The sequence below is a fragment of the Molossus molossus genome, unplaced genomic scaffold (genome assembly GCF_014108415.1).
Source record: "Molossus molossus isolate mMolMol1 unplaced genomic scaffold, mMolMol1.p scaffold_m16_p_22, whole genome shotgun sequence".
In the NCBI taxonomy this organism is placed as follows: domain Eukaryota; kingdom Metazoa; phylum Chordata; class Mammalia; order Chiroptera; family Molossidae; genus Molossus; species Molossus molossus.
In genome coordinates, this window is record NW_023425358.1 from 24,235,709 (window position 1) to 24,248,458 (window position 12,750).

A 12,750-nucleotide genomic window follows, 5' to 3' on the forward strand; every position below is an offset into this window, starting at 1 on the left:
CCCTCTCTCTCCCCTTTCGCTCCTATGTCTTTCTCCTATTCTGGTTGTCCCTCTCCCTAATATTTTTGAGCACCTACAATGTGCCAGGCTTTGTGCTGTGCTCAGAAGGCACAAGGAGTCACGAGCAGTGGTGCATTTAGACTAGTAAGCCAGAGGTTGGGGTAGGAGTCATGATCAAGGTGAGTGCAGTGGAGGGCTTGAACTCCGGTTGGGAGCATCACGGAGGCCTCCCTGGAGGAGGTAATGCTTGCTTCTGATCTTTCAGAAAGAGTAGGGGACTGTGAGGCAGATAAGCAGAGACTGGGGAGAAAGCAAAGTCCCAGGAAGAAGGCAGAAGGGAGAGAGATCATGGCTCCTGAAGGGAAGCCTGGTGGTCAGCATGTGTGGGTATAGTCCTGGGACCCTGGACGGATCTGCAGGAGTCAGACAGTGAGGGGCTTGGAGAGCCCAAGTTTAGGCGTTAGGATGTCATCGTGTTAGGAATGGGAGACAGTGGAGGGTTTTTGTTAGGGGTCCCCTGACTGAGCAAGCCACTGCCAGAGGGGAGAGACAGTCCAGGAGATGGCCCCGAGTGACGTTTCTGGAACTCACGCAGGGGGACAATAGCCCTCCCCTGCTGACTGCTTCCTCCAGCGAGCGTGGTGATTGCCACACGTCTGGGAGTGGGAGAAGGGGTGGAAAGCACCCATGACGGTGCCTCAATGAGTAAGAACAAAACAGAAACAAGGTACTCAGCTGAAGATTTGCTTCCAGAGGGCGGGGATGCATTTTATTCACCACCACATCTTCCACAGCGCCTCCCACAGTTCCTCAGTGACGCGTCCCAAGGGGTGGCTTAGGGGGGCTCATGGCTCCTGTAATCTCCATCGGCTTCCCCTGCACCACCTGAAAAACCCTCTCCAAGAAAAGCTGTCTGCTCGCTCTGCACACATGGCTTGGAGACCAAGCGCCTAGACTGCTCCAACCCCTGCCAGTGTCTGTCTAGCAGCCTCTAAACCCCAATTGTATTGGAATCTGGGGAGTCTAGCACACAATAGGTGTCCCATGAATGCTACAGTATGAAAGGACCTGCAGGGAGTCTATCTGACTGCAGACAGAGTGGGGTTGATGTCAACTCTCGACCTGTGGTAAGGAAGAGCCTCTTAGTTTTAAGTACCGTGAAATATCAATCGCTCATGAAAGTGCTGGGGTTGGGCTAGAGTGAAACATGGCAGATGACAGGTATTTGTTCCTTAAGCTGGCTTCACAGCCGATCCGCTGGTGACACAGTGGGTTCCAGGCAGTGCCCAGCTGGGCTTTATTCTAGATCATTCATTTCAATGATCTCAATGCAGCAGAAGTATGTAGTAAGTAGTCAGTTAGACAGACATGAGCAGAGCAGGAACAATAGGCCAGGTACAGAAGGTCACCCAGGGCCATCATCACTACCATTGCCACCACCATTATCATCATCATCATCATCACCATCATCACCACCACCATAACCATCATCATCATCATCACTATTAATCACCCACCATCAACACCATTATCATCAGCATCATCACTATTAATCACCATCACCATCACCACCACCATCACTACCACCACCACCATCACCATCACTATTATCACCATCACCACCACCACCACCACCATTACCATCATCATCACCACCACCACCATCATCACCACCCCCACCACCACCACCATCTTCTTCTCTTTGGATTGCTGCTTATGCCAAATGACACCAGATGACTTATGTCAATAGTTCTCAACTAGGGGTGGTTTTCCCAGGAGACATTTGCAATGACTAGAGACATGGTTGTCCCAACAGGTGAGTCAGATACTGTTAAACTTCCCACAATGCACAACAAAGAATGATCTGGGCCAACATGCCAATAGTTCTAAGGTTGAGAAACCCTGACTCTGGGAATGCATTTTGTGACCAGGGTACAACAGATTACTGAATGCAACTTCTGTTGTCCGGGGCTTCAGCAGAGGTCCCTAAGCTAGGAACAACCAATAGGTACTGCGCGTTCCTACTTTTCAAAGGGATGTACAGGACTGTTGATTGAGATGGGGTCCTCCAGAACAGAGCCCGAGCAGGGATGTGACCGTTCCATGGAGTCTGGTAATCTGGGAGGCCACCCCAGGCAGCACTGGTGGGGAAGGGACACAGGAGGAAGGGAAGGAGTCATTTCCTGGGGCATCGGTGGGTGAGTTCCACTGTGGGCACTGGGCTCAGTCCTGCAGGGACTGAGAGAGGGGGGGGCAAGCAGAGCGTACCTTGGGGGAGAGGGAGACGCAGCGTTCATCCTCCACCCCCAGCCCTCATTGGCTGGGTGCTTCTCTGAGGGGTGTTGGATCTCCAGCACGTCTGGCCTGCCCACATGGCATCAGAGAAAGCAAAGCCTTTAGGTGGAGAGATGTTCAGTAGGAAGTCATCATGGCTACAGAGTGGCAAGGACCACAGGGCGCAGACAGGGCTCCAGTGGTCCATACTAGCACCATCCCGGCAGCTCTTCTACCCCGAGCCCGATCCCCACCTCTAGCTGAGGGAAGGCAGAACAATTCACTGGGCCACCCAAGAGTGCCCCTGTGGGAGGGGGCCCGGGGGAGGGGCGAAGGTGTGTTACCCTCACCTTCAGCCTGGTGAAGAGGCTGCAAGGAAACCCTTAATGGTTTGGCAGGTATCTTCAGGGCTTTGGCAAATAGTGTCTGTTTTTGACACTGGCCGAGCAACGAATAATGATGAAAATCAGCCTGGCGCTGCCTGCCTGGGGCAGAGCAAAGAGAGGATAGAAGGCGTCGGGAGTGAGCTGTCCATCATTGATGAGAGGGGGAAGGATTCCTGTTGTCTGGGTCTTAGATGTGAGCCCGGAGGAAGGCAGCCGAAGGGTGAGGGGAAGGTCAAGAGCAGCAGGGCTTGGCAGGCTGTGCCCACATCAAGTACCCTTAAGACAGAAAGAAAAATCTGCATGCTGTGTCTTCCAAAACATCACAGTGCTGACAAGTGGGCTTTCCCGCGAGAAGGAGCAGCCCGTCCTCACGACAGAACCCCCAGCCCGAGGGGCCCTGCCGAGGGAGAGGGTTTAGATCTACAGGGTTATTAGACTGAACGGCACCTGTTATGACCAGAAGATCTATGGAAGCGAAGTTTTCACCCAGAGTAGAAGAAGAAATGGAGAAGGTCCATAAGGGGCGGCAGGAGAAAGAATAAATTCATCATATATTTTTGGATCACCTTTGGATAGACTGGTTCTAATGATACACTCGAAGGCTGGTCATTTACACCCCGCCCCAATCTAAAGACAAACTTGCATTTCCACGCGCTCATCCAACTGTGTTTGACGCATCGAGGGCATCCAGCCGAGATGAAAACGCGGAGACTTAAAATACAGAGACATTGGCCGCAGGGCAGAACGTCGCTTTCCGCGGAGGACAGAAGTGGCGTGGAGGAGGCACCGAGACGTCAGAATGGCAGTTTGACTTCAGAACAGAGGGGTGATGAAGAGGAGCCGCAGGCAGGTGGGTTTGATCTGGGAGAATTCTGCAGGAAAACACAGCTCTCCAAGGCCAGCCTCTGCCTGCTCCAACCCCTCTTAGCTGCCAGAGGGGAAGGCTTCCTGTGCACACGGGGTCTTGAGCTCCTGCCAGCAGGCCTCAGCTTCTGTGTTTCCGTCAACCCGGCTGTCCACCCCCTTCCCCCAGTCACTGCCAACAGCTTTTCTCCATCATTTTCCAGCTGGACTGTGGGACAGCCTTGCTCACTGACTGCATCCTCGCCTGAGCCAAATCCCTCTCCCATCAGCAGCCAGATGACTTCATTTGAAGCACAAATCTGGCCCCTTCACTCCGCAAATGAATGGATAAGCCACATGTGGTCTACCCACACAACGGAAGATTATCAAGCCATGAAAAAGGATGAAGTACTGATGCATGTTGCAACACGGATGAACCTAAAACGCTTTATGCTAAGGGAAGAAAGCGAGTCATAAAAGGCCGCATGTTATATGATTCCATTTATAAGAAATATCCAGAAAAGGTAAGTCCATGGAGACAGAAAGCAACCCGGTGGTTGCCAGAAGCTGGGGAGCAGTGTGGAAAGAAATGGAGAGAGCCTGATAAATAGATATGGGGTTAGTTTGAGGGATGATGAAAATGTTTTGGAGCTAGATAGAGGTGTTGATTGTACAACATTGTGAATGTACTCAATATCACTGATTTGCATATATTAAATGATTAATGTTATGTCGTGTGAATTTCACCTAAATTAAAAACAAGTGCACCCCATCTCAGGGCAAAGTACAAACTTTGACCTTACCTTTAAGGCTCTATGTATCTAATTTTTCCCTGTAAAAAAAAATTTTTTCTTTATTGATTTTTTAGAAAGAGAGAGAGGAAGGGAGAGGGAGAGAGAGAGATAGAAACATCGATGAGAGGGAACATTGATTGGCTGCCTCCTGCATGCCCCCCACTGGGGTTGGGGCCACAACCTGGACATGGACCCTGATTAGGAATCAAACCAGCAACCTCTTGGTGCATGGGTCGATGCTCAGCCACTGAGCCACACTGGCCAGGCTGTATCTAGTTTTTTTTATCCCTTCACCTCCCCATAACCTCATCTCTCACTATCCCTTCCAACCCAATATTCTACACTCCAGCCAGACTAAAATGCTTGTCAATCTCTCCAAAGGATGTAGAAGTCCCTCTGGGGCTCTCCACATGCTGTTACCTCTGCCCTGAATTGCTTCCTTCCCTCTCTAGATCTGGGTAACCTCCACCATCCTTTAGTTTCAGTCTTCTGTGATTTGTTCATGCACAGAGCCCCCACTACCTCCTTTGAAGTCTGTGCTTGCAACAGTGGGGAATTGTAACCCACCCCACCATTCTTTTGACATTGTTTCTATAAATGCTGCCTCTGACTAATATGTAGCTTTTAGATAAACAGCAATTTTGTATAAGAATCCTAAAAACTAACTGCAAAAGATGCAGACTCTGACCTTCAGTCATCCCAGCTCTAGGAGAATCGTTGCCCTTCAACCATAAAACCAAGAGGACTAGCCCTGGCTGGTTTGGCTCAGCGGTTAGAGTGTTGGCCCATGGACCAATGAATTGCAGCTTCAATTCCTGTCAAGGGCCCTGAGTTGCAGTTTTTCCCCAGCCCTGGTTGGGTTGTTTGGGAGGCAACCAGTTGATGTGTCTCTCTCGCATCGATGTTCCTCTCTCTCTCTCTCTCCCACCTCCTTACAACTCTGTATGATGATAAGTAGAAAAATATCTTCAGATGAGGATAAACAAAACAAAACAACAAAAAACAAAAACAAAAACGAGGATGACAAAGGTCAGGATGATGCATACCAGACCATCACTAGACCATCACTTGACCAGTTTCAAGGTCATTATTGGAATGGACTGTGCTGATCTGCACATAGAGAACTTTTCAATCCCTTCCTCTTAATCTCTTTGTTTTGCTTTCCCTCTTCCTCCTTATAAAAACCTCTGCCTGCACTGAGATGTTGAGATGAGCTTTGTGAAAAGAGTCCCCCATCTTCTTAGGTTGCCAGCACTTGAATAAATCTCTTTCCTTTTGCACCAGCACTTGTCTCACGAGTTTGGCTTTTGTGACAGCAAGCAGCCAAACCTTGGTTTCGGTTACATGCTCACCCCTCTTATAGAGCTTAGCACTCTGTGCTCCAAAGGTCTGGGCCACATCTGCGCTTGACCAGAAGTTCCCTAGTGCCAGGGAACACATCTGTCCCACTCATCACTGTAACCCAATTTGTGGCACGATGCTGAGTGTGTGTTGGATGTAACAGCACAAGCCCAGGGTGGGTGTCCAGGTTTTAGTCTCAGCTCTCATCCAGGGTGGACCGTGGCTCTGACTCCATCTCTGCCAAGGGCCTTGCCTCCAAACAGACCCTTACCTGTGTCAGCCTTGGGAGGAAGGACTCCTTTCATCCTGGCTGCTTTTAGCACTTGCTCCAGGAGGTTAATTCAAAAGCCCTAAATGACTGAAGCTGCGCCAAATGATTTTTGTCCTGTCCATCACCCGGGCCCCTATTGCCTACATACCATCTCCATTCCTCTTAGATGTGAAGGTTATCAGAATCAGGCTTGATGCCTCTATCTGCCGGATAAGCCATTCCAATACCAACCCATGGCCTAGACCAGCAGGGATCTGGCTTCCTCACCTTAACTCTGCTCTAGAAACATTCTGTGGCCCCTTCCCGAGCACAAGCAGCTATTTGCGGGCTGCTATCCAGTGCTTCCACTTCTGACACCCTCTGTAACTCCTTCCTGTTTCAGGGCAGTGAAACACTGGTCCCATTGACTATCTGAGGAAAGATCTCCCAAGACCCTCATTTAGCTTTTGAATAACAACAGTGCTGCTTCCAAGCAGTAAGCACTCAAACAACAACAATGCCACAAACTAAGACTTACAATTATCCCATTTTACAGATGAGAAAAACTGAGGCTCAGCTGGGAAAAGCCACTTGCCCAAGGTCACAAAAAAATAAGACTTAGGATTCGTACCCAGGTCTGTCGGATGCCAAAGTTCGAGATATGAACCACTATTTTATAGGCTATTTCATGAAAGCCATGGATACAGCTCCAATAAGTGTGCCCAGGTTCAGTCTTGTATCAGAAAATGTGAATAAAAAATTACAAATAAAATATGCATGACGAAGAAGCCCGATCTGACTGCCCCTCTATCCTGTCTTTTGCTCTTATGACATCACTGCTAAAATTTATTTGATTAAACCCGTGATTTCCAACACTTTTTTCCCCACCACAGTAATAGTTTCTCTCTGTAGACTCCCTGTTTTACAAAGATCTTTTCTCTGAAATATTACATCTCTTGGTAACAATTAAATTTGTTTTGTTTTGTAGCCATTATCGATCGTGTATAACAGAGACTGTAATAAAATCAGTGTTAAACCGGTTATTTAGTCTGCGTGGCTGTATCTTGGTAAATATGAGATTTCTCTAATGGTTTCTGAAATATTTAAAAAGTCTTGGAAGGCTATGTAAGAAACTAGTTCTGGTGGTTGCTTCGAGGCAGGGGAACAGGAGAGAGAGCTGTTTGATGGGGAAAGGATTTTTACAGTAGATCCTTTTGTCCCTTTGGATTTTGAATCATGTGAATGTATCACTTCTTCAAAGATGGGTAGAAACAGCCTGAGGAACCCTCATTACTGTTTTCCACTAGGGTCTAGACAGCCAAAGAGGTGAAGAGAGAATGTAAACTTGAATCTGACAGATTAGCAAGCTTTTTTTTCTGGTGAAGCAATTCTTCTCTGGGCCCGTAGAGGGCAGTGTATGCCTGAGCATGGTACAGGCTGCTATTTCCCGAGGTGGGCGCCTTCCAGACTCATCCCAACCCATCAGGAGCCCGGATGGACCCGGGCAGGTGGTAGGTGGGCTTTGTAACTGTGCAGCGGGAGTTAATATTCCACAGACAGCGTGTAAAAGAAATGATGAGCAAGCCACCTTGATTTCTTTCTTTCAAAACCAACATCTGACCTTGGTGTAGAAATCTTGCCTTTTAAAAGGCTTTCCCAGTGGTGTTACAACATGATTTTAGCTAGACAAACATATTTGATAATGTCTAATGGTTATGTATTTATTTAAATGTGAATTAGGAAAATATATAAATATATGGTTCGCACATCCAACTTCTAATTTCATGGACATTATTTTGCTCAGAGTAAGCAGAGTGTAAAAGGCAAACCAATTTATAAGCAGTTTAAGGGAGGAGAAAAGAAGTAGCTGATAATAGAAATTGGACTGTGGAAATAGAAAAAATTAGTTCGCAGAATTAAGTGCGCTTTCTTAGGTTTTCAGGACTGCCGGGAGGTCCAGAGCCAGGTCCTCCTGCTTTGCTGTCTCAAACAGCTTTGCACGCCAGCCCTGTGCAGCCCCTAGACCTGCCTTAGCCCGTGCTGGTCCGTCTACCTGGAATGCCTCTCCTCACCTCTCTGCTTGACATCTTACTGACTACAAGGTCCCTCTGTGCTCCCCACCCCGCCCGACATTTGCAGCAATATACTAACCAGCCAAGGTCACCATAAGGCTTCCTGCAGGCTGGGAGCTGTTCTAAGCATCTCACATACACCCATTTCACAGATGAGCAAACCAAGTCACCCAGAGGCAAAGAAACATTCGGAAGCTCAAAGAGTTGGTCATCCAGGAGAGTCAGAATCCAAACCTATGCAGTTGGGAGGCAGAACCTCAACACCGAACCCCTGGACCCCACCTGCCGGTGTCAGCATTCACGGGCCTGAGGCTGTGCTCTTGGCCTGCATAACCCTGAAGCCCAGCACAGGGCTTGGCACAGGTGCAGCAAATGCCGTTTATATGAATGAATTATGGTGAACTTATCTCCATTTGCCAGATGAGCAAACCGAGGCTCGGCGGGATTATTAAGTGGCTTTCCTAAGAAAAGAGCATCTAGCAGCTAAGGCGGGATCTCCAGGGGACAACGGAGATGGTGATGAAACACACCATGGGATTCAAGTCAGGGAAAAAAGAGAACCAAAGTGTATAAATGCAATCGGAGGGGCAAACTTTGATAAATCACATATGTTTTTCTGGAAGACTATTAAAAATCTTGCTCAGAGTTTTTTGGTGTCCATTTCTGATCGGATCCCCCCAGCCACAAAGCAAGGTGGTCAGAGAAAACGTTAGTGATCCCATTGAACAGAGAGTCAATTGAGCCCACGGAGGCCGGACCCCAAGACCCCGCTCCTTCCGGAGGCCGCAGAGCCCCGCCAGACACTGCCCAGCACCGTGGAATTGCTCGGGGGCCTTTTGGCTCAGTGCTAATTTGGTTTCAATTTAATTTGATAAAATGGCAGACAGCACAAGAAAGCATGTCACCTCCAGGGAGGACACAGAAAACCAATCTCTTTGGCTCCCTAAAAGGACACCTGAAAGCATAAAAAATGAACAGTTTTCTTATTTTCTCCTGTGTTCCTCCCCTGGTCCCCCCCCCCCCGCCCCCCCTCCAGTGTTCGCCGAGTGCTTGTCTGTGGCAGGCCAGAGCCCAGCCTCGCCCGGGGCTTCTCAGTCCTGGCTGCACCCCAGCATCGCTGGGCAGATCTAAAAACTCAGAGGACGCCGGGCTGCGCCCCAGACTAATCAGACCCGCAGCATCTCGGGGTGGGGGCCCCGGGTCTGTGTCCTTAAAGACGCGGGAGGAAGCCAGGGCTGACAGCAGCTGCCGAGGTTTCCGAGGGCGAGAACCAGGCTTCCTTCGCAGTCTTTTTTCTTTCTTGTTTCTCCTTTCCCTCCATTTTTCTCCCTTCTCGCTCAGTTCTCCTTTTATCCCCCAAAGGAAAGAGAAGAAAGAGACCTGTGCTGGGACAGCCCATGGGCCGAGCTGCTTCTCATTTCCACGGAGACTGAGCCATCTCAGGATGCGGTGGGCAAAGCTTTGTCATGGTCAGCAAGGTGACATTTCACACCCAGCACCGTGGACCGGGAAACCCAATGGCTCCGGGCTGCGTCACCTGCTAAGAAACCAGTCCTTAGCCACCTGGTGTTTTTGCTCTGTCTCAAGAAACAGTGTTGAAAGAGTGGGCTCTGGATTCGAATCCCAGATGTGCTGGTTTCTAGCTGGGTGACCTTGAGAAAGTGGATTAACCTCTCTGAGCCTCAATAACCTCACCTGTAAAATGGGGATAATATTGAGAGCTGTAAATAATATCATTAGTGCCAGGGATACAATTAAACAACACCTTTCATCTTTATAAAATATTTATAATGAACTCCACTGTCTGCTGAGAGGCGAGGGGGTGTGGCAACAAAATCCGGTGTCAGGGGACCTCGGTGAGAGGCACCCCCTCTGCCGCTCCATGCTCTGTGAGGCTGGACAAGCTGCTGTCCAGCCTGGGCTTCAGTGTCCCCAGATCAACATCTCAGAATCTGTGAATTGTAAAAATTTCCTTAGCAACAGCCATGGCCCAAACCCTTCCTGCTTTCTGTCTGTTCAGAAGGTGGGACCCCCCTTCCCCCACTTCTTCATTCGCTAGCCATCCAGGGACAGATTCAGGAAGACGGGGGTGAAGACAGGCTGGTGAGGTCTGGGTTCCCAGACCCAGTGGTGACCGCAGACGGACGCTGAGTCCTTCCGTGACTTTCCTTTGTGGAGATGCCCACGCCCCTTCCTCCTTTGGGATGTGTCTCACCAAACTTATAAAATTAGTGGGAGGCCTTCTTCATTTGAGGGTCTCTAAGTTAGGGTGCAGGAACTGACCTCGAGTGAGCATAATTAAAGCATAATGAAATGAGAGCATAATTAAGGGTGGGGTGGGATTTGTATTGTGTATGTATATGTTGTCATTGGTGTGTGGAGTGTCGTGTGTGTGCACTGTTGCTGGTGTATGTGGTGTGATGTGTGTGTGGCATGTGATAGAGTGTGCATAGTTTGTGTGTGCTGGTGTGTGCGGTTGGGGTGTGATGCGAGGTGTGCGGTGTGTGTATGGTTAGTGTGTGTGTGTGCACTGCTGCTGGTGTATGTGGTGTGATGTGTGTGTGGCATGTGATAGAGTGTGCATAGTTTGTGTGTGCTGGTGTGTGCGGTTGGGGTGTGATGCGAGGTATGCGGTGTGTGTATGGTTAGTGTGTGTGTGCACTGTTGCTGGTGTATGTGGTGTGATGTGTGTGTGTGGCATGTGATAGAGTGTGCATAGTTTGTGTGTGCTGGTGTGTGCGGTTGGGGTGTGTTGCAAGGTGTGCGGTGTGTGTATGGTTAGTGTGTGTGTGTGCACTGCTGCTGGTGTATGTGGTGTGATGTGTGTGTGTGGCATGTGATAGAGTGTGCATAGTTTGTGTGTGCTGGTGTGTGCGGTTGGGGTGTGATGTGAGGTGTGCGGTGTGTGTATGGTTAGTGTGTGTGTGTGCACTGTTGCTGGTGTATGTGGTGTGATGTGTGTGTGTGGCATGTGATAGAGTGTGCAGTTTGTGTGTGCTGGTGTGTGCGGTTGGGGTGTGATGCGAGGTGTGCGGTGTGTGTACGGTTAGTGTGTGTGTGTGCACTGCTGCTGGTGTATGTGGTGTGTGCACACATGCGCACACGCACAGGGAAGGTGGGCTCGGGGCTCTCCATCGCTGGAGGGAGATGTCCAGGGCCCTCCCCAGCCGAGCTGCCAGTGGCTGGATGTTTCCTGTCGTCCCGAATCCCCGTCATGACATGTCTCCTGAAGGCATCCTCGCTAGGCCTCCGTGCGGCTCGTCTGAGCTGTCAAAGGCGTCCTGTAAGCCCAGGGTCGGGGCTGTGGGAACTGTCCTCCAGGCCAAAGGAACTGTCTGGGACCTGGAGGACTTACCCAGCTCTCCCCGGGAGCACAGACAGGTGCACGGGGCTCCCGGGCCACGGGCATCACAGGGCCATGGTCGGGCTTCTCCTCTGCTTCACTTCCTGGTGCCTCCTCTGCCAGGTGTGCTGCCCGAGCACAGGTCCCACGCGTCGCTGGCCTGTGCAGAACCCTCATGGGAGGCTGGCTGCCATCGGGGTGACATGGGCTCCACTTCGAGGGGCAGGGCTGAGAGGCGATGCGGGCTGAGGGGCGATGCGGGGCCTGGCTCAGCATCACACAGCCAGGTCCAGACCCTGACACCCCTGCATCCAGCTGGCCAGCCACTGAACCCCAGTGAGCATCTGTGTCCTCCTCTGTGACTTGGGGAGCATAACTGTGTGAACCCATAAGTCGTTTTGAGAATGAAATAAGTTAACAGAGGTAATGTTCTCAGAACTGAGCTGTGCACACAGTCAGGGCTCAATCCATGGAGTGGTTGTCATCTCCAGGCCTCGGGAAATCTGATGCAGCACCAGCCACCCTGCGCGCCCTCGGGAAACCTGATGCAGCACCAGACACACTGCGCGCCCTCGGGAAACCTGATGCAGCACCAGACACACTGCGCGCCCTCGGGAAACCTGATGCAGCACCAGACACACTGCGCACCCTCGGGAAACCTGATGCAGCGCCAGGCACACTGCGCGCCCTCGGGAAACCTGATGCAGCGCCAGGCACACTGCGCGCCCTCGGGAAACCTGATGCAGCGCCAGGCACACTGCGCGCCCTCGGGAAACCTGATGCAGCGCCAGGCACACTGCGCACCCTCGGGAAACCTGATGCAGCGCCAGGCACACTGCGCGCCCTCGGGAAACCTGATGCAGCACCAGGCACCCTGCGTGCCCTCGGGAAACCTGATGCAGCACCAGGCACACTGCGCGCCCTCGGGAAACCTGATGCAGCACCAGGCACCCTGCGTGCCCTCGGGAAACCTGATGCAGCACCAGCCACACTGCGCGCCCTCGGGAAACCTGATGCAGCACCAGCCACACTGCATGTCCTTAGGAAATCTAATGTACCACCAGCCACACTGCATGTCCTTAGGAAATCTAATGTACCACCAGCCACACTGCATGTCCTTAGGAAATCTAATGCAGCACCAGCCACACTGCATGTCCTTAGGAAATCTAATGTACCACCAGCCACACTGCATGTCCTTAGGAAATCTAATGCAACACCAGCCACACTGCATGTCCTTAGGAAATCTAATGCAACACCAGCCACATCATGTGCCCTCAGTAAACATGTGCCAAAGAGTAACGGCAGGAAGCCACTGCATGTCAGGGATTCATAAAGCCAGCAGCCGAAGCTCCCAGGGCTGTCAGACCTAATTTCATCCCAGCGTGCTGAACCCCCAGGTGTGCACCAGCAGGGCAATGTCCCAGCTCCAGACAGGGAGCAGGTCCCC

The 12,750-nt window shown here is 50.8% G+C and overlaps 1 protein-coding gene across 1 annotated transcript in view; it reads right to left on the bottom strand.

Moving 5' to 3' along the window:
- Positions 1-12,750, bottom strand: part of SEZ6L (seizure related 6 homolog like) — a 103,667-nt gene that overhangs the window by 28,635 nt on the left and 62,282 nt on the right. The gene's annotated exons all lie outside the window — the stretch shown is intronic.